Here is a 23,504-nt window from a genome sequence, read left to right on the forward strand (position 1 = left end):
TTTGGAAAGATACTGAAGAATAGGCATGAGCCTAAGCTAAAGCTGGCATATGTGAGAGCAGAAATTAAACGGATTAAACAGGATGCAGAAAACCGTAGTATAATAAATTCAGAAGATCCAATGTTTCCAAATCCTAAACAATAAGAATTAAAATGAATAAATAAGACTAAAAAGACTTTAAGAAAAAAAAGTATGACTTCTCAGTTAAAGAGATTCAATTCTATGCATAAATCATTTTATGAGTATATCTTTTCTTTTCTAGCTAGGATTTTGTTTCAGATAGGCATAAATTGGCCCCCATTTATTTACAAAAAGAAAAGAAGGTAAAGAAATGAGAAAATTTAATAATATGCCTAGAAAGAAAATTTGTCTGGGATTTCTAGCACATAAAACTTATTGGAATCAAATCAGAAGTTTTCAAAGTTCAATTTGAGGAAATTTTCATGTTCTTTTCTGTCTTGCCTGTAGATGCTAATTTGCAGGGTAGCCTCTGAAGTCACAGATTGTAGGTGGCAGAGATCATCAGCCATTCATGAGAAGAATGCATCTACAATTATACATCCATGCCCTCTTTAATATGTTATCCTACATAATTAGCATATATTAAAAGATGATGAAAATCAATTTCCTAAAAACTCAATCTGTGATGAACAAAAGCCACATAATATATTTTGAAGAGTAAGAAAAATTATATGTGTAAACTCACAGGAAAATGAAGAAGCAATTCTCACAGTAGTCTCTTCCAAACCAATGCACTAAGCAATGATTTTTATTTTGAAATATTAAGAAGATTTTAAGGCTAAAAATAATTAGCAGGATGAAAAATATATAATACAATAGCAAAATTATAAATATAGCACTTTATTTTACAACTACGGTGGATGAAGATAGGTTACAAGATATTGTTTAGAATCATCTAGAAGTTATAAATAAAGATACAAATATATACATATACTTACAAACATGCATATGTCCATTTGGATATATGGAGATATATGTATACATACATACATACACACACACACATTTAAGTGCATTACTGTACTCAGAAAATAAAAGCAAATCCCAAGTTGCCTGAAACAGATCAAGAGAGTGAGTAGAGACAGAGTATAGAGGGGAAGGGTGAGGAGATTGTCAAACTATGAAACTAGGAAGCTTAGGTTTGAACATCTGCATGGAGATAGGAGGTCTCAGGTGAAGAATCTGAACACATAACGCTAGCATAAACCCTAGACCATAAAATGCCTATAAGCCCAAGGAAAACCCAAACTAGAAAAAAATCTGCATATCTGCATAAGGAGATGGAAAATAATTTTAACTCATTTTTTACTGGGCTGTATATTAATAAAATAGTCTGGTCCAAGGAATATAAAACCATGTATCAGACATTACAGAATTATTTCTTATATCCATTAACTAACCCCACAAGATATTCCACTTTTGAAATATGAATACATTAAAAATAAAAAAGAGCCACTTGGAATTTGACAAAAATACTTAAATTTACTCTTTGGGTAAAGAGACCTTAAGAACTGAAATGACTTGCTCTCTCTAAAGTCATGGTGTGGAGAATTTTTTAATCCTTCAGGTGTTGATGGAGGTGTTTAATGGTGTGTGTAATTTTCCTACAGCTTCATTTACAGCTTTTTCTGGCCGATCTGTTCCCAAAGGTTTACATAATTTAGGGTTTTAAAATATACATCATCTGCACAGGTCTGATTTTCATTTAATTCTACCAATAACTTTACTAAGAATTTGTTACATCTGGCAGCTATGGTAAAGACACTAATGTTTGATACATCATACATCAATTACAAGTATGGTATCCTTCTTTATTATTTACCTTAATGACCTTTTGTTTTATATAACATATTCCCAGTAACTGGGACATTTTTCAGTAAATCTTGGGTTTTTTTCTGGTTTGTCCCAGATATCATTATAGGCCTTTACAGAAACTGATTTCAATCTGTAACAATACCCCATCTACCCTCCCAATGGGAAGAATACATTATTTCTCCTTTATTTTCCAGTCATGTTCTACTACAATTTAGACTTATATGAACACAAATGCACCATCCCCATCTCCTTCCTAGGCTGGTGGTACTTGTGACCACAAACTTAACTATCAGATTCTAAATGACAAGAAGATTCACAGTCCTTCCTGGGTGAGGATATAAGGTTTCTCCAAGCTTACTTGACAAATATGGTGTTTCATTGTGCTATTATTTGATCAGCCAATTACAAGTAGTTTCATTTTCCTCCCAAGTTGATATCCAGAGTCTCCTAGAAGAGAGCTTCCTTAATGTTTCTGTTTGATTTGGCAAGTCTTTGTTCTTATGATAATGAGCCCACAAAAATGTTATTTTCACCTGACTTGGTACTGCAAGACTTGCTCCTAATATTTACAAAGAATATACGGCAAAGTAGAGACTGCTGATCAAGCTATTACACATGTTGCTCCCAACTGGATAGTAAAATGAGTACAACTGAGAGATATATTATGTGCATTTGTAAGTCTTGTGCACTCTAGGAAACTGTGAATCAATTATATTATCTTCCTATACAAAACTCAGTCCGTGGATGCCATAATGCTGCTCATATAAGGCCATTGCATATCCCAAGAGGGTGATTATTGTTACTAATCTGTATAACCACACCCAAATTCATTTCTCTTCAGTCTGACCAGGTTCCTTTGTTTTGCTTAAAATTATTTCATTCATATTCATATTTGATAGCAGTCAACGCTTTCCAATCATATGCAGACACATGTCTTTTCAACACGACATCATTTTCTTTTTCAACCACAAAAAGAAGTCCCTGCTTTAAGTAATCCATTAATATTAATCCTAAGAAATCATCTGACAAACAACTAGAATGACAGATAGAGCCAATTGAACCATGAAGTGAATATAATAATGCCTCTGGCCAGGTAACAGTGAGGTTCAGGGCAGAGGATTACTGCATTACTTCTTTTCTCCAAATTTTCAGTGGAATTTTTAGGCCTGCTTTGGTCATTACTCAGCACCAGATGTAAGTTATGCTCTTGTTCTGAGATGCTTTCATGGAAATTTTACTCTGTCATTGTGAACTACTTATGAGTGTTCTCCTCAGTTGCCATGACCTCCACCAGTTTTCATTTATTACCTGTTTCGATAATACTTATGCCTTGTGGTCTGGTTTTTCTATCTCAGCAATAGTTTTCACCTAAAGGACAGGGAGTCACAGAAGGCTGGTAATGCTTCTCTTCTGCTCTCCCTCCAAGTAGCTGTCTCCAGATATGACATATAAACTATGACTAACCTGCCCCTGCCATTTAGTAAGGGGGCCACATTGACAGTTAGCTCTAAATTGTCTACATGAGTGAAATTACAACCGACCTTAAAGTATCACTAGAAATACATGCAGCTAAATGTAATGGTATGGATATTAAGCCTTAACTATTGGTGTCCCTCTGCCCAGGCACCCGTGAATTCAAAACTGACCCAGGACCACCATTTGCAAAGAAAAAGCAGAACTAAAAGTAATATATACAAAGTTGTGAAGTTATAAAACCACCCAACCTTCATTCACATCTCCTGTTCTATAAACCTCTCCAGTAAGGTGTCTGTCTTACTTCCACTTGTAAGCACTGTGGGAAGTAATTATTTAAATAAAATTCTAGCTTTTCAATATTTATCAACCACTGCTTTCGAATAACTGCCCTTTCCAATTTTGTATAAACCCATTGCATTAAAGGCATTATGGGATATATGTTTACATAATCTCTTTACTTTTCCCTTTTTATGCATTGGTAGCAGTAAAACACATAACTTTTTCTGAATAGTTACAAGATACCCTACAAAGGTTTGGGCATGTAGATGTTGGTCCCTCAGTCCATCTCTGTCAGATTCCATAGTTTAACTGAGGGAGTAAATTTAACATCCTGTTCAAAAATGTGTCACTCTAGATCACCATCCTCTGGTAGATATGGATTCTAACAGGCTGGGATAAATTGAACAAATTTGAATGAGCACTTTAAGATGTGCCTGTAAGGCTAAAGGGGCTTTCTAAGACACTAAAATTGATTTTTTACTATTAACGCTTTGGTGGCATCCTATCAATTGTTCTTTTTACAATATTGTTCCCCCAAAAATTGTCCGAACAACTCAGTTATTTAACTATAACTTACAGCCGCATCTTTTCATTTCTTCCCTTGACTGACCTCTCTTTTACATAACATAATTTTTTCATCATGTAACCCCATGCATGATAACTAAATTAACCATTCACATACAGCCTCCTAAATATCTTTTTGACCTTCTAAGAATAAAGTGATGAAGGGTGTCCAGAGTTGGCCTCATCCATTACAGTATCCTTAATGGTGTGCATTAACAATATTAACTTAAGTCTGCCTTTCTTGCCATCATAAGTTCTTTCTAGAGTTGCCTGATTAGTGAGATATCTCCATATAAGAAGGAATATTTCAATTATGGGTCAAGAAGGGGGTGGAAACATATCTCTCTCAGGGTGAGTCTGCATAACCTCTACCTTTACCCACTGGAATAAGGTCACTGGTCACTGTTATCACGCTGGCCATATCCCCTCACAAGAGTTTAAAGTCACTTAGGTCATCAGTCTAAATTATTCCTTCTATTCAGCAATACCTACAATTAATGAAGTGCTCCCTTATTATTCATTTTAAGAATAAACAATAATAACACCAGTTAAGATTCAGTAGGTTCTTGCTGCTGTTTCCTCATAAAATATTCTAGTTCTTTGACAGCATGTCTTTGTCTCTATTTGTCCAGTCATTCAGGTTAATAAGTGGTCTCAGCTGAGTTCATCTGAGTTGAGAGTGAGAGAATTTCTTCCCAGGTGGCCAGACGAGCATGTGAAGGTTTTCCAACAAGAAAGCCTTTCGTTTTCTCCTGTAACTCAAGTTTCTTCCTTCAGATAAAAGAATAGAATATTCCTCTAATTTGCATTATGCATTGTATTATCTGTTTTTCTACTTACCTATTTCCTCTGGGCCTCTATTTAATCCAATTTCCATTGGTAAAACTTGCAACCTCAGTCTCCTAAAGATTTTCATCACTTCATACCAATGATGATTTGTTAGCCATCATGGCATTAAATATTCATTACGTTTTTCCATCCTCCTTCTGTCTCTCTGCTCTTCAACCCTTGCCAAAACCTCATTAGCTGTTATGATTCATGGATCTAAATCACCATTCTGATCATAAAAGAAATCTTACATACCAGAAATGTTGCATTGTTAAATCAGATTCAACATGAATTGTAACCTTTGTTCATTGTTTCCAAAGACACTGGTGATAGCAAGCTATAGGTCAAGCATTTTCCTTTGAAAAGGCTCGGGATTCACAGGTGCAGCTTTCATAAAATGTCCATATATTTCTATGAAGAATTTGATATGATTTGGATCTGACATTAAAGATTTCAGTGATGCATTTAGAGCATTGTTTGAAAAAAAGGAGCCAATAAAGCATCTCATATTTATGCACTATTACATCACTTACAAATCATTTCCCAGTAAGCCCCATGACCCTTAAGTCCAAAATTCCAGGTTTATTAACAATAACCAACATTGAAAAACTGTATAATCCTGCTAGAAACACCTCATTGAAAAGATCTCTTGGCTAAGTGTGTTCCTCAGGAGGTCTGTTATTAATTAAATACCTGGTAAAAGGAATTTCATGGGTCATGTTTTCCTTTCTTTTTCAGACATCCCTAGGAAAGGTATAAAATAAACAGTAGGCTTGCTACTAACTCATTCTTAACCCTCGATTATGTGCTCAGCCAGACTGATTCTTATAACATTGATATGAGTGTCATTACCTAGGAGGGTATACTCAGACACACTTCTGAAAGCTTAGAACAAGAGTAGATTATAGGTTACAGCTATAAAATATATAGAAACACACTATGGAGATCAAATTAATTCCTCACTTTTTGTGGGTTCATGGTATGATTTACTCTATTATTTAATCATCCCCAAACCTTATAGTGCATGGAAAACACATTTTACAACATACAGTTTAAAAAAAAAAAAGAATCATAAAGATTAATAATGGATTGTCCCCCAAGCTATTGCAGTTAATTCATCGAAGGTCTCAGCTATAACTCATATTCAGGTGGGAATTGACGTTGTTAACATGCATTCATGAAGTGTGCACCTTCTGTGGTTCTCATAATACCACATGTTTTTGATTTCTCTTCTTCTATTTAGGTTTCTTCCTAACCATCTTCATTCATGTATACCTTAAATGAGGTTGTTTCTATAGTTTTCCTCAGGCACCATCAAATTATTTTTTAATATTCTTTCCTCAGATAAACTCTCTTATCATCATGCCTCTTAGTATCACTGCTCTGAAGCTAACTTTTGGTTATTCTTATTCCTGAACTCCAAATCACATTTCTGAATACATAGATGACTTTACTTTTTTTTCTTACTTTAAATCAAGCACATATGCAGAAGCATTTTATACATCCATGTGTAAAATATACATGGTACAGCCTTTCTGAAGGATCCCTTAATGTATACAGGTGTGAACAAATTCCAGGCTTAACTCTGAAACACATAGCCATGGTTCATAACAAAAATAGCCTTAGCAAAGGCTTAAAATATTCAGCTGATACTTGAGCCAACACTGCAGAAAGCAACACTGAGTTTGTAGTCTGAGACTAACAGGGTTGATTACTGGCTAAAAAAAAAATGGTTTACATCTCCCAGAAGAATATAACATAACCCAGAGTTTAAGCAATGTAATATTCACAATGTACAAGATCTAATCCAAAATTACTGGATATGCAAAGAACCAGTGAAATGTAGACCATCCAAAAGGCAAGCACTTACTGAAAGGACAATTGGTAGGTACCAAGTCAAAGATGACCAAGATATTGGTATAGTAGGAGAAGTTTAAATCAGTTTATACAATTACACTTTGTGAGATACAATAAGATACTCAAAATAAATAAAATATTAAGAAATCTCAGAAGATAAAAATTTTAATGAAAGTATTAGAAATGAAAGATACAATATATATCTATAAAATTAACTCTTTCGGCTTATTAACAGAAAAGAGATTACAGAAGAAAAAGGCAATGATCTTGAAATTAGAAGAATAAAAATTATCTAATCCTTAGAGGGAAATTGATTTTTTTTAAAATTACAGATATTCTTGGATTTAGATGCAATGTCAAAGTCTAGCCTAAGTGTAATTTCAATCCCAGAAGGAGATAAAAGAGAAAATGGGGCAAAAAAAATTGTTTAAGTAAACTATGGCTAGAAACTTTCCGTATCTTGGGAAATAAGTAAATGTATAGATTTAAGAAGGTTGGTGTATAATCAGCAGAGTAAACAGACAACCTGCAGAATGGGAGAAAATATTCGCGAAGTATGCACCTAATGAAAGGCCAGAGGGCTTCCCTGGAGGCCACCATCACAGATGCTGAGCAGCGCAGGGAGCTGGCCGTCAGGGATGCCAACACCAAGCTGTCCGAGCAGGAGGCCGCCCTGCAGTGAGCTAAGCAGCACATGCCACAGTAGCTCTGTGAGTACCAGGAGCTGATGAAAGTCAAGCTGGCCCTGGACATCGAGATCGCCACCTACAAGAAGCTGCCGGCAGGCGAAGAGAGCCGGCTGGAGTCTGGAATGCAGAAGAGGAGTGTCTATACAAAGACCATTAGTACTAGTGGCTATGCAGATGGTCTGAGCTCGGCTTATGGGGGCCTCACAAGCCCCGGCCTCAGCTATGGCCTGGGCTTCAGCTCGTTCAGCTGCACCAGCTCCCCAGGGCCGTTGTTGTGAAGAAGATCGAGACCTGTGATGGAAAGCTGGTGTCCAAGTCCTCTGACCTGCTGCCCAAGTGAATAGCCATGGTAGCCCCTCCCAGCCTGCCCCTCCTGCAGGCGCACCAGAGTCTGTGAGGGGAGGCTGCTGTGCAGAGGAGCACAGGGATAGGGAGACCCACCCTGAGCCTCAGCCCTAGCCCTCAGCTCAACCACGAGGGCAAGTTTACTGCCTGGGGGACCCCCTTTGCCCATACCTCCAGCTACAAAACAATTCTTTTTTTTTTTTTTTAACAAAATAAAACCTCAGCTAGCTCTGCAAATAAATAAATAAATAAATAAATATAATAATAATTCCATTAAAAAGTGGGCAAATGATATGAACAGATATTTCTCAAAAAAAAGATATACAAATGGCCAAAACTTATATGAAAAAATGCTCAATATCACTAATCATCAAGAAAATGCAAGTTAAAACCACAATAAGATACCACCTTACCGACTCTCCACCCCCAGAATGGCCATTATTAAAAGGTCAAAAAACAATAGATGTTGGCATGGATGTGGTAAAAAGGGAACATCTACACACTGCTGGTGAGAATGCAAATAAATACAACCTCTATGGAAAACAGCATGGAGATTTCTCACAGAACTAAAAGTAGATATACCACTCAATGCAGCAATTCCACTAGTGGGTATCTACCCAAAGGAAAAGAAGTCACTACATTAACAAAGACATCTGCACACACATGTTCATTGCAGCACAATTCACAATTGGAAACATATGGAACCAACCTAAGTCTCCATCAACCAATGAGTCAATAAAGAAAATATGATATATGTACACCATGGAATACTACTCAGCCATAAAAAAGAATGAAATAATGTCTTTTGCAGAAACTTGGGTGGAACTAAAGTCATTATTCTAAATGAAGTAATCCAAGAACGAAAAACCAAATACAACATGCTCTAATTTATAAGTAGGAGATAAGTTATAAATGTGCAAAGGCATACAGAGTGGTATAATGGACACTGGAGACACAGAAGTCGGGGAGTAGTGTGATGGTTAATATTGAATGTCAACTTGATTGGATTGAAAGACACAAAGTATTGTTCCTGTGTGTGTCTGTGAGGGTGATGCCAAAGGAGATTAACATTTCAGTCAGTGATCTAGGAGAGGCAGACACACCATCTATCTGGGTGGGTACCATCTAATCAGCTGCCAGCATCTCTTAAAAGCAGGCACAGTAATTTGAAAGGACTAAACTGGTGAAAGACTTCTGGCTTCCATCTTTCTCCAGTGCTGGATGCTTCCTGCCTTTGAGCATCAGACTCCAAGCTCTTCAGCTTTTGGACTCTTGGACCTACACCAGTGGTTTGCCAGGGTCTCTTGGGCCTTTGGCCACAGACTAAAAGCTGCACTGTCAGCTTCCCTACTTTTGAGGTTTTGGGACTCAGACTGGCTTCCTTGCTTCTCAGCTTGCAGACAGCCTATTGTGGGACTTCACGTTGTGATCATGTGAGTCAATACTCCTTAATAAACTCCCTTTCATATATACATCTATCCTATTAGTCCTGTCCCTCTAAAGAACTCTAATACAGATTTTGGTACCAGGAGTGATTCTAGAGGAACAGAATATTAAGGATGGAGTTCTTTCATTGGTTTTGGAGTTTCTGGAGTTGGCCGCTTAATATGATTAGACCCAAAAATGCTAAGGATTCTATTTCTAACAGTATGAAAAATACTGATAGTCCTTGGTGTGAACTGTTGAGAGAGTTATGCAAAATAAACACATTTAATACTCCTGATTCACCACTCATGAGAGACAAGGAGTTTAGCGACTCTATACATAATGCCTTTGACCATATGTGGAGAACCAAGGAATATAATGAAGTTGGTTGGTTGTTCCTAAGTTCAATGGACAAAGTGATGAAAGAAAACAATGAACTCAGATTCTATCTCCTGTCTCCAGGTGCACATATTGAGCCTCAAATTCTAAGATTGCCCTGAATGAGGGTCTTATCTCCGATAGAGAAAGAGTTGAAATTATGGAAAATCAGACACGAGCTTTTATCATGCCAGTGGCTGATCTGCAACAAAAGGTGCACGCACAGCCTCACCAGGTGTCTACTGTTAAAATGAGGGCATTGGTTGGGAAAAAAAAATGGGACCCTGCAACTTGGAATGGGGACGTATGGGAGGACCCTGGTGAGGCTGAGGGCCCGAAGCTCCTGAATTCTGATGAGCCTTTTTTGCCAGAGGAAACAGCCTCCCCACCCCCAGTGGTGGCAATATCCCCTCCCCACCCCCACCCCCCATGCTGCCATCAGCCTTTCCACTTTTGTCTGAGAAGATTAACCCTGCACTGCCTGAGGCAATAGTAATGGCCTCCCCTGAGGCAGTTGCCAGGCAAGATATTGCTGATTTTCCTCAGTACCCACCCCCAACACCCCTGACTGCTTCTAGACCTATAATTAAAGTTCAGCAGACCCCTAGAGGTGAAGTTCTGGTGTAACCCATGATAAGGTGCACTACACTTCAAAAGAACTGCTAAAGTTTTCTAATTTATATAAGCAGAAATCTGGAGAACAGGGATGGGAATGGATATTAAGGGTGTGGGATAATGGTGGAAGGAACATAAAGTTGGATCAAGCTGAATGTATTGGTTTGGGCCCACTAAGTAGGCATTCCGCATTTAATGTTGCAGCTTGGGGAGTTTAAAAAAAAAAAAAAATGTTCTAATGGTATATTTGCTTGGTTAGCTGAAATATGAACTAAAAGATGGCCCACTATGAGCAAGCTGGAAATGCCTGATCTCCCTTTGTTGAATATAGAGGAAGGGAATCAAAGGCTTAGGGAGATTGGGATGCTAGAGTGGATTAGTCACCTTAGACACACTCATACCAGCTGGTCCAGAAGACACACCCTTGACCAATACTTTGCAAAATAGATTTGTGAGGGCAGCACCTGCATCCTTGAAGAGTTCTGTGATTGCTCTTCTCTGTAGGCCAGATCTTACAGTGGGAGTCACAATCACTCAACTACAAAATTTAAACACAATGGGAATCGATGTGGCAGGAGCCAAGTGGCATGTATTCATCCATTTTCACACTGCTGATAAAGACACACCCGAGACTGTGCAATTTAAAAAAGAAAGAAGTTTAATTGGACTTAAGAGTTCCACATGGCTGGAGAAGCCTCACAATCAAGGTGAAAGACAAAGAGGAGCAAGTCATGTCTTACATGAATGGCAACAGGCAAAGAGAGAGAGCTTGTGCAGGCAAACACTTGTTTTGAAAACCATCAGATCATGAAGCTCATTCACTATTGTGAGAACAGTGCAGGAAAGACCCGCCCCCATAATTTAATCACAGCTCCCACCACATTACTCCCACAACATGTGGGAATTGTGGGAGTTACAATTCAATATGAGATTTAGGTGGGGACACAGCCAAACCATATCATTCCACCCCTGATACTAGCAAATCTCATGTCCTCACATTTCAAAACCAATCATGCCTTCCCAACATTACCTCAGTGTCTCACATCCAGGTCACGTTGATGCAAGAGGTGGGTTCCCATGGGTTTGGGCAGCTCTGACCCTGAGACTTTGCAGGGTATAGTCCACCTCCTGGCTGCTTTCAAGGGCTGACGTTAAGTGTCTTCAGCTTTTCCAGGCAGTATATAATCGTATATCTGACCATTTCCCTTTGTCACTGTCCTTCGGGTGTATCCTAGAAGGGAGCTATAGTGCTGCAGCTGTGCCCAATTTGCCAGCAGCACAGATCAACACGGAACCTTCAATATGGCACCATTCCTCAGGGTGATCAGCCAGCTACTTGGTGGCAAATTGATTATATTGGACTTTTCCATCATGGAAAGGGTAGCAGTTTGTCTTCACTGGAATGAACACTTACTCTGGATATGGGTTTGCCTATCCTGTGCTCAATGCTTCTGCCAAGACTACCATCCGTGGACTCATGGAATGCCTTATCTACTGTCATGGTATTCCACACAGCATTGCCTCCTACTAAGGCACTCACTTTATGACTAAAGAAGTGTGTCAGTGGGCCCATGCTCATGGAATTCACTAGTTTTACCATGTTCCACATTATCCTGAAGCAGTTGAATTGATAGAACCACTGTCTATGGCCTTTTGAAGTCACAATTACAATGTTAACTAGGTGACAATACCTTGGAAGGCTGGGCAAAATTCTCCAGAAAGCTGTGTATTCTCTGAATCAGTGCCCAATATATGGTACTGTCTCTCCCATAGTCAGGATTCACAGGCCCAGGTGGAAGCAGAAGTGGCACCACTCACCACTCACCAAAATTTTTGCTTCCTGTTCCTGCAACATTATATTGTGCTGGCTTAGAGGTCTTAGTTCCAGAGGGAGGAATGCTATCACCAGGAAACACAACAATGATTCCATTAAACTGGAAGTCAAGATTGTCACCCGGACACTATGGGCTCCTCCTATCTCTAAGTCAACAGACTACAAAGGGAGTTATGGTGTTGGCTGGGGTAACTGACCCAGTCTATCAAGATGAAATCAGGCTACTTCTCCACAATGGAGGTAAGGAAGGGTAGGCATGGAATACAGGAGATCCCTTAGGACATCTCTTAATATTACCATGCCCTGTGATTAAGGTAAATGGAAACAACAGCCCTATTCAGGCAAGACTATAAAAGGCCCAGACCCTTCAGGAAAGAAGGTTTGGGTCACTCCACCAGGTAAAAAACCATGACATGCTGAGGTGCTTGTTGAAGGCAAAGGGAATACAGAATGGGTAGTAGAAGAAGGTAGTCATCAATACCAGCTATGACCATGTGACCAGTTGCAGAAACGAGGACTGTAATTGTCATGAGCATTTCCTCCTTAGTTTGATAAGAACATATTTGTACATGTATACATTTTTACTAAGAAAATATCTTCATTTTGGTTTCCTTCTTTTTCGTTTATCTTGTGACATAAAATTTGTTAACATCATATCAGCATTTAAGTGTTGTCAACTTTATGTAATAGTATTTGGGTTGGGGATTGGTGCGTTTCCAGTTGTATGAAGGATAGCTGTATTATGTTAGGTATAATTGTGACCTTATTACTGTCTTTATTTGAAGATTATGTATGATTTCAGGAGATGTGTGTGGGTTCAAGGTGACACGGGTGAACTTGTGATGGTTAATATTGAGTGTCAACTTGATTGGATTGAAGGATGCAAAGTATTGTTCCTGGGTGTGTCTGTGAGGGTGTTGCCAAAGGAGATTAACATTTCAGTCCATGGTCTAGGAGAGGCAGGCCCACCATCATCCTGGGTGGCCACCATCTAATCAGCTGCCAGCGCCTCTAGGATAAAAGCAGGCAGAGGAACGTGGAAGGACTAGACTAAGTCTTATGGCTTCCATCTTTCCTCCATGCTGGATGCCTCCTGCCCTAAATCATCGGACTTTAAGTTCTTCAGCTTTTGGACTCTTGGATCTACACCAGTGGTTTGCCTGGGTCTCTTGGACCTTTGGCCACAGACTGAAGGCTGCACTGTCGACTTCCCTACTTTTGAGGTTTTGGGACTCAGACTGGCTTCCTTGCTTATCAGCTTGCAGATGGCCTATTGTAGGATTTAACCTGGTGATCATGTGAGTCAATTCTCCTTAATAAACTCCTTTTCATAAATACATCTATCCTATTGGTCCTGTCCCTCCAGAAAACCCTAACTAACACAGGTGGAAAGGGGATAAGGATTGAGAACTTACCTATTGGGTACAATGGACATTATTTTTGTGATAGGTATACTAAAAGCCATGACTTCACCAGTATACAATTCATCCACGTAACTAAAAGCCACTTGTACCACTAAAGTTATTGAACTAAAAAAAAAAAAAATGTTTTTAAAGAAGCTTGGCAAACTCCCAGCATGACAAATACAAAGAAAATCACATCTGGACATACAATCAAAGCATAGAAAAAGTACTAAAAATGTGACCTATAAAATAAAATATAAGGAGCCAGGCACGGTGGCTCATGCCTGTAATCCCAGCACTTTGGGAGGCTAAGATGGGTGGATCACTTGAGGCAAGGAGTTTGAGACCAGCCTGGCCAAGACAAGGAAAACCCATCTCTAGAAGAGACAAAAATTAGCTGGGCGTGGTGGTGCACGTCTGTAATCCCAGTTACTTGGGCTACTCGGGAGGCTGAGGTACGAGAATCCCTTGAACCCACAAAGCAGAGATTGCAGTGAGCCAAAACCACGCCACTGCACTTCAGCCTGGGCAAGAGTGACACTAGGTCTCAAGTATATATAAAAAAAGAAATGTGTGTGTGTATGTATATATATGTATATATGTACATATACTACATATATACTACGTATATATACTACATAAACTACATATATATGTATATATACTATATTCGTGTATAAATATACACACATTTCTTTATATAAATGATAAACATAAATATAAAAATATAAATTTAAAAAGCAAAAATAGATTAAAATCATAAATATATAAAAGAACAATATATATTAAAAATTTATAAAAGTCTGAAAGTTTATTCTACAAAATATTTTTCTCTATTTTTCTTTTTCTTTTTTTATTATACTTTCAGTTCTATGGTACATGTGCACAACGTGCAGGTTTGTTACATATGTATACATGTGCTATGTTGGTGTGCTGCACCCATTAACTCATCATTTACATTAGGTTTATCTCCTAATGCTATCCCCCCCCCACCTCCTCCCCACAATAGGACCTGGTGCGTGATGCTCCCCTTCCAGTGTGCAAGTGATCTCATTGTTCAGTTCCCACCTATGAGTGAGAATATGCGGTATTTGGTTTTCTGTTCTTGTGATAGTCTGCTGAGAATGATGGTTTCCAACTGCATCCATGTCCCTACAAAGGACACAAACTCATCCTTTTTTTATGGCTGCATAGTATTCCATGTTGTATACGTGCCACATTTTCTAAATCCAGTCTGTCACTGATGGACATTTGGGTTGATTCCAAGTCTTTGCTATTGTGAATAGTGCCACAATAAACATACATGTGCATGTGTCTTTATAGCAGCATGACTTATAATCCTTTGGGTATATCCCCAGTAATGGGATGGCTGGGTCGAATGGTATTTCTAGTGCTAGATCCTTGAGGAATCACCACACTGTTTTACACAATGGTTGAAATAGTTTACAGTCCCACTAATAGTGTAAAAGTGTTCCTATTTCCCCACATCCTCTCCAGCACCTGTTGTTTCCTGATTTTTTAATGATTGCCATTCTAACTGGTGTGACATGGTATCTCATTGTGGTTTAGATTTGCATTTCTCTGATGGCCAGTGATGATGAGCATTTTTTCATGTTCTGTTTGCTGTATGAATGTCTTCTTTTAAGAAGTGTCTATTCATATCCTTTGCCCACTTTTTGATGGGATTGTTTGTTTTTATCTTGTAAATTTGATTGGGTTCTTTATAGGTTCTCGATATTAGCCCTTTGTCAGATGAGTAGATTACAAAAACTTTCCCCCATTCTCTAGGTTGCCTGTTCACTCTGATGGTAGTTTCTTTTGCTGTCCAGAAACTCTTTAGTTTAATTAGATCCTATTAGTCAATTTTGGCTTTTGTTGCCATTGCTTTTGGTGTTTTAGACATGAAGTCCTTGCCCATGCCTATGTCCTGAATGGTATTACCTAGGTTTTATTCTAGAGTTTTTATGGTTTTAGGTCTACCTTAAAGTCTCTAACCCATCTTGAATTAATTTTTCTATAAGGAGTAAGGAAAGGATCCAGTTTCAGCTTTCTACTTATGGCTAGCCAATTTTCCCAGCATAATTTATTAAATAGGAAATCCTTTCCCCATTTCTTGTTTTTCTCAGGTTTGTCAAAGATCAGATGGCTGTAGACGTGTGGTATTATTTCTGAGGGCTCTGTTCTGTTCCATTGGTCTATATCTCTGTTTTGGTACCAGTACCATGCTGTTTTGGTTACTGTAGCCTTGTAGTATAGTTTAAAGTCAGGTAGTGTGATGCCTCCAGCTTTGTTCTTTTGGCTTAGGATTGTCTTGGCAATGTGGGGTCTTTTTTGGTTCCATATGAACTTAAAGCAGTTTGTTCCAATTCTGTGAAGAAAGTCATTGGTAGCTTAATGGGGATGGCATTGAATCTATAAATTACCTTGGGCAGTAGGGATATTTTCACGATATTGATTCTTCCTTTCCATGAGCATGGTATGTTCTTCCATTTGTTTGTGTCCTCTTTTATTTCACTGAGCAGTAGTTTGTAGTGCTCCTTGAAGAGGTCCTTTACATCCCTTGTAAGTTGGATTACTAGGTATTTTATTCTCTTTGAAGCAATTGTGAATGGGAGTTCATTTGGCTCTCTGTTTGTCTGTTACTGGTGTATAAGAATGCTTGTGATTTTTGGACATTGATTTTGTATCCTGAGACTTTGCTGAAGTTGCTTATCAGCTTAAGGAGATTTTGGGCTGAGACAATGGGGTTTTCTAAATATACAATCATGTCATCTGCAAACAGGGACAATTTGAGTTCTTATTTTCCTAACTGAATAGCCTTGATTTCTTTCTCTTGCCTGATTGCCCTAGCCAGAACTTCTAACACTATGTTGAATAGGAGTGGTGAGAGAGGGCATCCTTGTCTTCTGCCAGATTTCAAAGGGAATGCTTCCAGTTTTTGCCCATTCAGTATGATATTGGCTGTGGGTTTGTCACAAATAGCTCTTATTATTTTGAGATATGTTCCATCAATACCGAATTTATTAAGAGTTTTTAGCATGAAGCGCTGTTGAATTTTGTCGAAGGCCTTTTCTGCATCTGTTGAGATAATCATGTGGTTTTTGTCTTTGGTTCTGTTTATATGCTGGATTACGTTTATTGCCTTGCGTTTGTTGAACCAGCCTTGCATCCCAGGGATGAAGCCCACTTGATCATGGTGGATAAGCTTTTTGATGTGCTGCTGGATCCGGTTTGCCAGTATTTTATTGAGGATTTTTGCATCGATGTTCATCAGGGATATTGGTCTAAAATTCTTTTTTGTTGTATCTCTGTCAGGCTTTGGTATCAGGATAATGTTGGCCTCATAAAAGGAGTTAGGGAGGGTTCCCTCTTTTTCTATTGATTGGAATAGTTTCAGAAGGAATGGTACCAACTCCTCCTTGTACCTCTGGTAGAATTCGTCTGTGAATCTATCTGGTCCTGGACTTTTTTTGGTTGGTAGACTATTAATTATTGCCTCAATTTCAGAGCCTACTATTGGTCTATTCAGGGATTGAACTTTTTCCTGGTTTAGATTTGGGAGAGTGTAAGTGTCCAGGAAATTATCTATTTCTTCTAGGTTTTCTAGTTTAATTGCATAGAGGTGTTTATAGTATTCTCTGATGGTAGTTTCTATTTCTGTGGGGTCGGTGTTGATATCCCCTTTATCATTTTTTATTGCATCTATTTGATTCTTCCCTTTTTTCTTCTTTATTAGTCTTGCTAGCAGTCTATCAATTTTGTTGATCTTTTCAAAAAACCAGCTCCTGGATTCATTGATATTTTGGAGGGTTTTTTGTGTATCAATCTCCTTCAGTTCTACTCTGATCATAGTTATTTCTTGCCTTCTGCTAGCTTTTGAATGTGTTTGCTCTTGCTTCTCTAGTTCTTTCAATTGTGATGTTAGGGTGTCAATTTTAGATCTTCCCTGCTTTCTCTTGTGGGCATTTAGTGGTATAAATTTCCCTCTACACACTGCTTTAAATGTGCCCCAGAGATTCTGGTATGTTGTATCTTTGCTCTCATTGGTTTCAAAGAACATCTTTATTTCTGCCTTCATTTTGTTATGTACCCAGTAGTCATTCAGGAGCAGGTTGTTCAGTTTTCATGTAGTTGAGTGGTTTTGATTGAATTTCTTAGTCCTGAGTTATAGTTTGATTTCACTGTGGTCTGAGAGACAGTTTGTTATAATTTCTGTTCTTTTACATTTGCTGAGGAGTGCTTTACTTCCAACTATGTGGTCAATATTGGATAAGTGTGATGTGGTGCTGAAAAGAATGTATATTCTGTTGATTTGGGGTGGAGAGTTCTCTAGATGTCTGTTAGGTCTGCTTGGTGCAGAGTTGAGTTCAATTCCTGGATATCCTTGTTAACTTTCTGTCTCGTTGATCTGGCTAATGTTGATAGTGGGGTGTTGAAGTCTCCTATTATTATTGTATGGGAGACTAAGTCTCTTTGTAAGTCTCTAAGGACTTGCTTTATGATTCTGGGTGCTCCTGTATTGGGTGCATATATATTTAGGATAGTTAGCTCTTCCTGTTGAATTGATCCCTTTACCATTATGTAATGGCCTTCTTTGTCTCTTTTGATCTTTGATGGTTTAAAGTCTGTTTTATCAGAGACTAGGATTGCAAACCCTGCTTTTTTTGTGTTTTCCATTTGCTTAGTAGATCTTCCTCCAACCCTTTATTTTGAGACTATGTGTATCTCTGCATGTGAGATGGGACTCCTGAATACAGCAAACTGATGGGTCTTGACTCTTTATCCAATTTGCCAGTCTGTGTCTTTTAATTGGACCATTTAGTCCGTTTACATTTACGGTTAATATTGTTATGTGTGAACTTGATCCTGTCATTATGATATTAGCTGGTTATTTCTCTTGCTAGTTGCAGTTTCTTCCTAGCATCGATGGACTTTACATTTTGACATGTTTTTACAGTGGCTGGTACCTGTTGCTCTTTTCCATGTTTAGTGCTTCCTTCAGGATCTCTTGTAGGGCAGGCCTGGTGGTGAGAAAATGTCTAAGCATTTGTTGTCTGTAAAGGGTTTTATTTCTCCTTCACTTATGAAACTTAGTTTGGCTGGATATGAAATTCTGGGTTGAAAAGTCTTTTCTTTAAGAATGTTGAATATTGGTCCCCACTCTCTTCTGGCTTGCAGAGTTTCTGCCGAGAGATCCACTGTTAGTCTGATGGGCTTCCCTTTGTTGGTAACCCGACCTTTCTCTCTGACTGCCCTTAACATTTTTTCCTTCATTTCAACTTTTGTAAATCTGACAATAATGTGTCTTGGAGTTGCTCTTCTCAAGGAGTCTCTTTGTGGCATTCTCTGTATTTCCTCAATTTGAATGTTGGCCTGCCTTACTAGGTTGGGGAAGTTCTTCTGGATGATATCCTGAAGAGTGTTTTCCCCCTTAGTTCCATTTTCCCCCTCACTTTCAGGCACACCAATCAGACGTACATTTGGTCTTTTCACATAATCCCATACTTCTTGGAGGCTTTGTTCATTTCTTTTCACTCTTTTTCTCCACACTTCTCTTCTCACTTCATTTCATTCATTTGATCTTCAATTGCTGATACTCTTTCTTCCAGTTGATCGAGTTGGTTACCGAAGCTTGTGCATTTGTCACGTATTTCTCATGTCATGGTTTTCATCTCTATCAGTTCTTTTAAGGTCTTCTCTGCGTTGATTATTCTAGTTATCCATTCTTCCATTCTTTTTTCAATGTTTTTAGTTTCTTTGCACTGGTTATGTAGTTCCTCCTTTAGCTCTGAGAAGTTTGATTGACTGAAGCCTTCTTCTCTCAACTCATCAAAGTCATTCTCCGTCCAGCTTTCTTCCATTGCTGGTGATGAGCTGTGCTCCTTTGGAGGGGGAGATGTGCTCTGATTTTTTGAATTTCCAGTTTTTCTGCACTGCCTTTTCCCCATCTTTGTGGTTTTATCTGCCTGTGGTCTTTGATGATGGTGACGTACTGATGGAGTTTTGGTGTAGGTGTCCTTCCTGTTTGTTAGTTTTCCTTCTAACAGTCAGGACCCTCAGCTGTAGGTCTGTTGGAGTTTGCTTGAGGTCCACTCCAGACCCTGTTTGCCTGGGTATCAGCAGCAGAGGCTGCAGAAGATAGAATATTGCTGAACAGCGAGTGTTGCTGTCTGATTCTTGCTCTGGAAGCTTCGTCTCAGGGGTGTACCCAGCCATGTGAGGTGTGAGGTGTCGGTCTGCACCTAGAGAGGGATGTCTCCCAGCTAGTCTACTCAGGGGTCAGGGACCCACTTGAGTAGGCAGTCTGTCTGTTCTCAGATCTCAACCTCCATGTTGGGAGATCCACTGCTCTCTTCAAAGCTGTCACACAGGGTCGCTTGCATCTGCAGAGGTTTCTGCTGCTTTTTGTTTAGCTGAGCACTGTCCCCAGAGGTGGAGTCTACAGAGACAGGCAGGCATCCTTGAGCTACTGTGGGCACCACCCAGTTCGAGCTTCCCAGCGGCTTTGTTTACCTACTTAAGCCTCAGCAATGGCAGGCGCCCCCCCCCACAATCACTGCTGCCTTGCAGTTAGATCTCAGTCTGCTGTGCTAGCAATGAGGGAGGTGCCGTGGGTGTGTGACCCTCTGGGCCAGGTGTCGGATATAATCTCCTGGTGTGCCGTTTGCTAGGACCCATGGTAAAGTGCAGTATTAGGGTGGGAGTTACCCTATTTTCCAGGTGTTGTGTGTCTCAGTTTCCCTTGGATAGGAAAAGGGATTCCCTTCCCCCTTATGCTTCCCAGGTGAGGCTATGACTCGCCCTGCTTCAGCTCTCACTGGTTGGGCTGCACCAGCTGACCAGCACTGATTGTCTGGCGCTCCCCAGTGACATGAAGCCAGTACCTCAGTTGAAAATGCAGAAATCACCCATCTTCTGTGTCACTCATGCTGGGAGCTGGAGGCTGGAGCTGTTCCTATTTGGCCATCTTGGGCGTGCCCTCTACAAAATATTAATGGTAGTTATCACTTTGCCTTTTCCACTGTTACAAGAATATAAAAAATTGTTTTAGAATATAGAATAGAAATAATTATCTAATTTTTTCTCTCATTATCTGAATAGTTATATTTACACTAATCTACCTATTTTACAGGATTGCTAAATTGGAAAGGGGAGTCCTCAACATCTTAAAAATGCCTAACATGATGCTGAAACAAGAAATACAAAATAAAAGTGCTTCTTGTGTTGTAATCTGATACTTATTGTTGCACACCTGGCCCTGCTTCTTACACTAGTGTCAATTAAACATGCCCCTGAGGACATTTTCCTCAGTGCAGCCTCTCTGTACTGTATCCCAAAAGTCTATTATGCAAAAGACTTATCACTAATATTTTAGATAGAGCCACAAAGGATATCTTTGGTTTTTCCACTTATATGAAAAATGGCCATACTTTTTTAAAAGGCAATTTTGTCAATGAGAAATATATCCCTCTGTCAGAAAAGTGAACATCAACTTTTCCAAAAACAGCAAGAGATGTTTTCCTAGTCATTTAAACTATTGTTTGCTTTGCAGTTACAAAGAGTAAAGAAAATATTTCCCAGTTTTAAGAGAAGGTAGGATTTCTGGTGAGAAAGACTCCACCTTCTGTGGTTGGTGGAAGATAGTGAAAACTGCATTTGCAGAGCTCTGAATGCGAGTGTGGACTGAAAAGAATGAGCCATCACAGCTCATCTACCTATATCCACTATAAGATACCCCTGGATTCCCTTGGCAACTTTACGGTTCAGTAAACATCTGAGGCCATGATTATTAGGGAAGTACTTTTTATCTTTTCTCTTTTCCTATCTTGAGCTTTAGAATGAGGTTTCCTCTGATAAAATTGTGTATAAAAATAATAGATAAAATCTATTATTTTATTTAATATTTTATTAATAGTTTCAACATCATTTAAAAAGTGTGGCTTTTTACATGAGTAACAAATATATAATAGTCACAGAAAACCTATTGATATGTATCCACACAATAAAAGTGATCTAAATGTATTGTGACTTTGTGGGACACCCCTAACTACCCCTCTGCCACAATCTTATCCTCACTTTAAACAAAAACTGCATATAAAATATGTAATTTTTCCTTCATTACGTGATTTATCTGCTAATGTTTTATGAGTCGGTGACCCTGCCCTCTAATAGTCTTTTACATTTTAATGTAAACTCAATTTTTCATCTCTGTTTCTAAAACAATGTCAATTAGTTCCATGACAGTGCTCTTATAATGTGGAATATTAATGATTGGAAAAATATAGTTATGATTTTGAAAGAAAAGATACTGTCCTCAGTGATTGTAGGTTAAACAAGGTGCCTCAACATGAATTGGATATCCATAAATTCGGGTGGAAAGAACTGAACGGAGATTCCTGGGCTGCAGATTAAACTCATTTCTGTACCACAATTGGAAATGCTGTGGTTGCCCTTTTATGACCTTCAAGCTGGTATGAAGGTCGAGGAGTCCAAATTTTAGGCAAACAGTACCTTTTTATCCTTATTTGGTTCTCTGTAAACAAGTGGGAGCTGATATCTACCCCTCCCTAATTGGGAAGGAAACATTTTAAGAGCAACCAAATGAAACTCTATGTGAGAATCTACTTGGTAGGGACTCTAAGGCAAATGCCTTCTAATTCAGTGTAGGAAATGAAGGCAGAAATAAAGATGTTCTTTGAAACCAGTGAGAACAAAGATACAACATACCAGAATCTCTGGGACACATTTAAAGCAGTGTGTAGAGGGAAATTTATACCACTAAATGCCCACAAGACAAAGCTGGAAAGATCTAAAATTGACACTCTAACATCACAATTAAAAGAACTAGAGAAGCAAGAGCAAACACATTCAAAAGCTAGCAGAAGGCAAGAAATAACTAAGATCAGAGCAGAACTGAAGGAGACAGAGACATAAAAAACCCTTCAAAAAATCAATGAATCCAGGAGCTGGTTTTTTGAAAAGATCAACAAAATTGATAGACCACCAGCAACACTAATAAAGAAGAAAAGAGAGAATAATCAAATAGATGCAAAAAAAAATGATAAAGGGGATATCAACACCAACCCCACAGAAATAGAAACTACCATCAGAGAATACTATAAACAACTCTACGCAAATAAACTAGAAAACCTAGAAGAAATGGATAATTTCCTGGACACTTACACTCTCCCAAGAATAAACCAGAAAGAAGTTGAATCCCTGAATAGACCAACAGCAGGCTCTGAAATTGAGGCAATAATTAATAGCCTACCAACAAAAAAAAGTCCAGGACCAGATGGATTCACAGCCGAATTCTACCAGTGGTACAAGGAGGAGTTGGTACTATTCCTTCTGAAACTATTCCAATCAACAGAAAAAGAGGGAACCCTCCCTAACTCATTTTATGAGGCCAACATCATCCTGATACCAAAGCCTGGCAGAGACACAACAAGAAAAGAGAATTTTAGACCAATATCCCTGATGAACATCGATGCAAAAATCCTCAATAAAATGCTGGCAAACCGGATCCAGCAGCACATCAAAAAGCTTATCCACCATGATCAAGTGGGCTTCATCCCTGGGATGCAAGGCTGGTTCAACAAACGCAAGGCAATAAACGTAATCCAGCATATAAACAGAACCAAAGACAAAAACCACATGATTATCTCAACAGATGCAGAAAAGGCCTTCGACAAAATTCAACAGCGCTTCATGCTAAAAACTCTTAATAAATTCGGTATTGATGGAACGTATCTCAAAATAATAAGAGCTATTTATGACAAACCCACAGCCAATATCATACTGAATGGGCAAAAACTGGAAGCATTCCCTATGAAATGGCACAAGACAGGGATGGCCTCTCTCACCACTCCTATTCAACATAGTGTTGGAAGTTCTGGCTAGGGCAATCAGGCAAGAGAAAGAAATCAAGGCTATTCAGTTAGGAAAATAAGAACTCAAATTGTCCCTGTTTGC

At 38.8% G+C, this 23,504-nt stretch overlaps 2 protein-coding genes across 36 annotated transcripts in view; both read left to right on the forward strand.

Moving 5' to 3' along the window:
- The window catches only part of BLOC1S1 (biogenesis of lysosomal organelles complex 1 subunit 1), a 1,086,347-nt gene that overhangs the window by 850,026 nt on the left and 212,817 nt on the right, over positions 1-23,504 (forward strand). The window lies entirely within an intron of this gene.
- The window catches only part of TMT1B (thiol methyltransferase 1B), a 686,675-nt gene that overhangs the window by 483,291 nt on the left and 179,880 nt on the right, over positions 1-23,504 (forward strand). The gene's annotated exons all lie outside the window — the stretch shown is intronic.

The sequence above is a fragment of the Macaca thibetana genome, chromosome 11 (assembly GCF_024542745.1).
Source record: "Macaca thibetana thibetana isolate TM-01 chromosome 11, ASM2454274v1, whole genome shotgun sequence".
In the NCBI taxonomy this organism is placed as follows: domain Eukaryota; kingdom Metazoa; phylum Chordata; class Mammalia; order Primates; family Cercopithecidae; genus Macaca; species Macaca thibetana.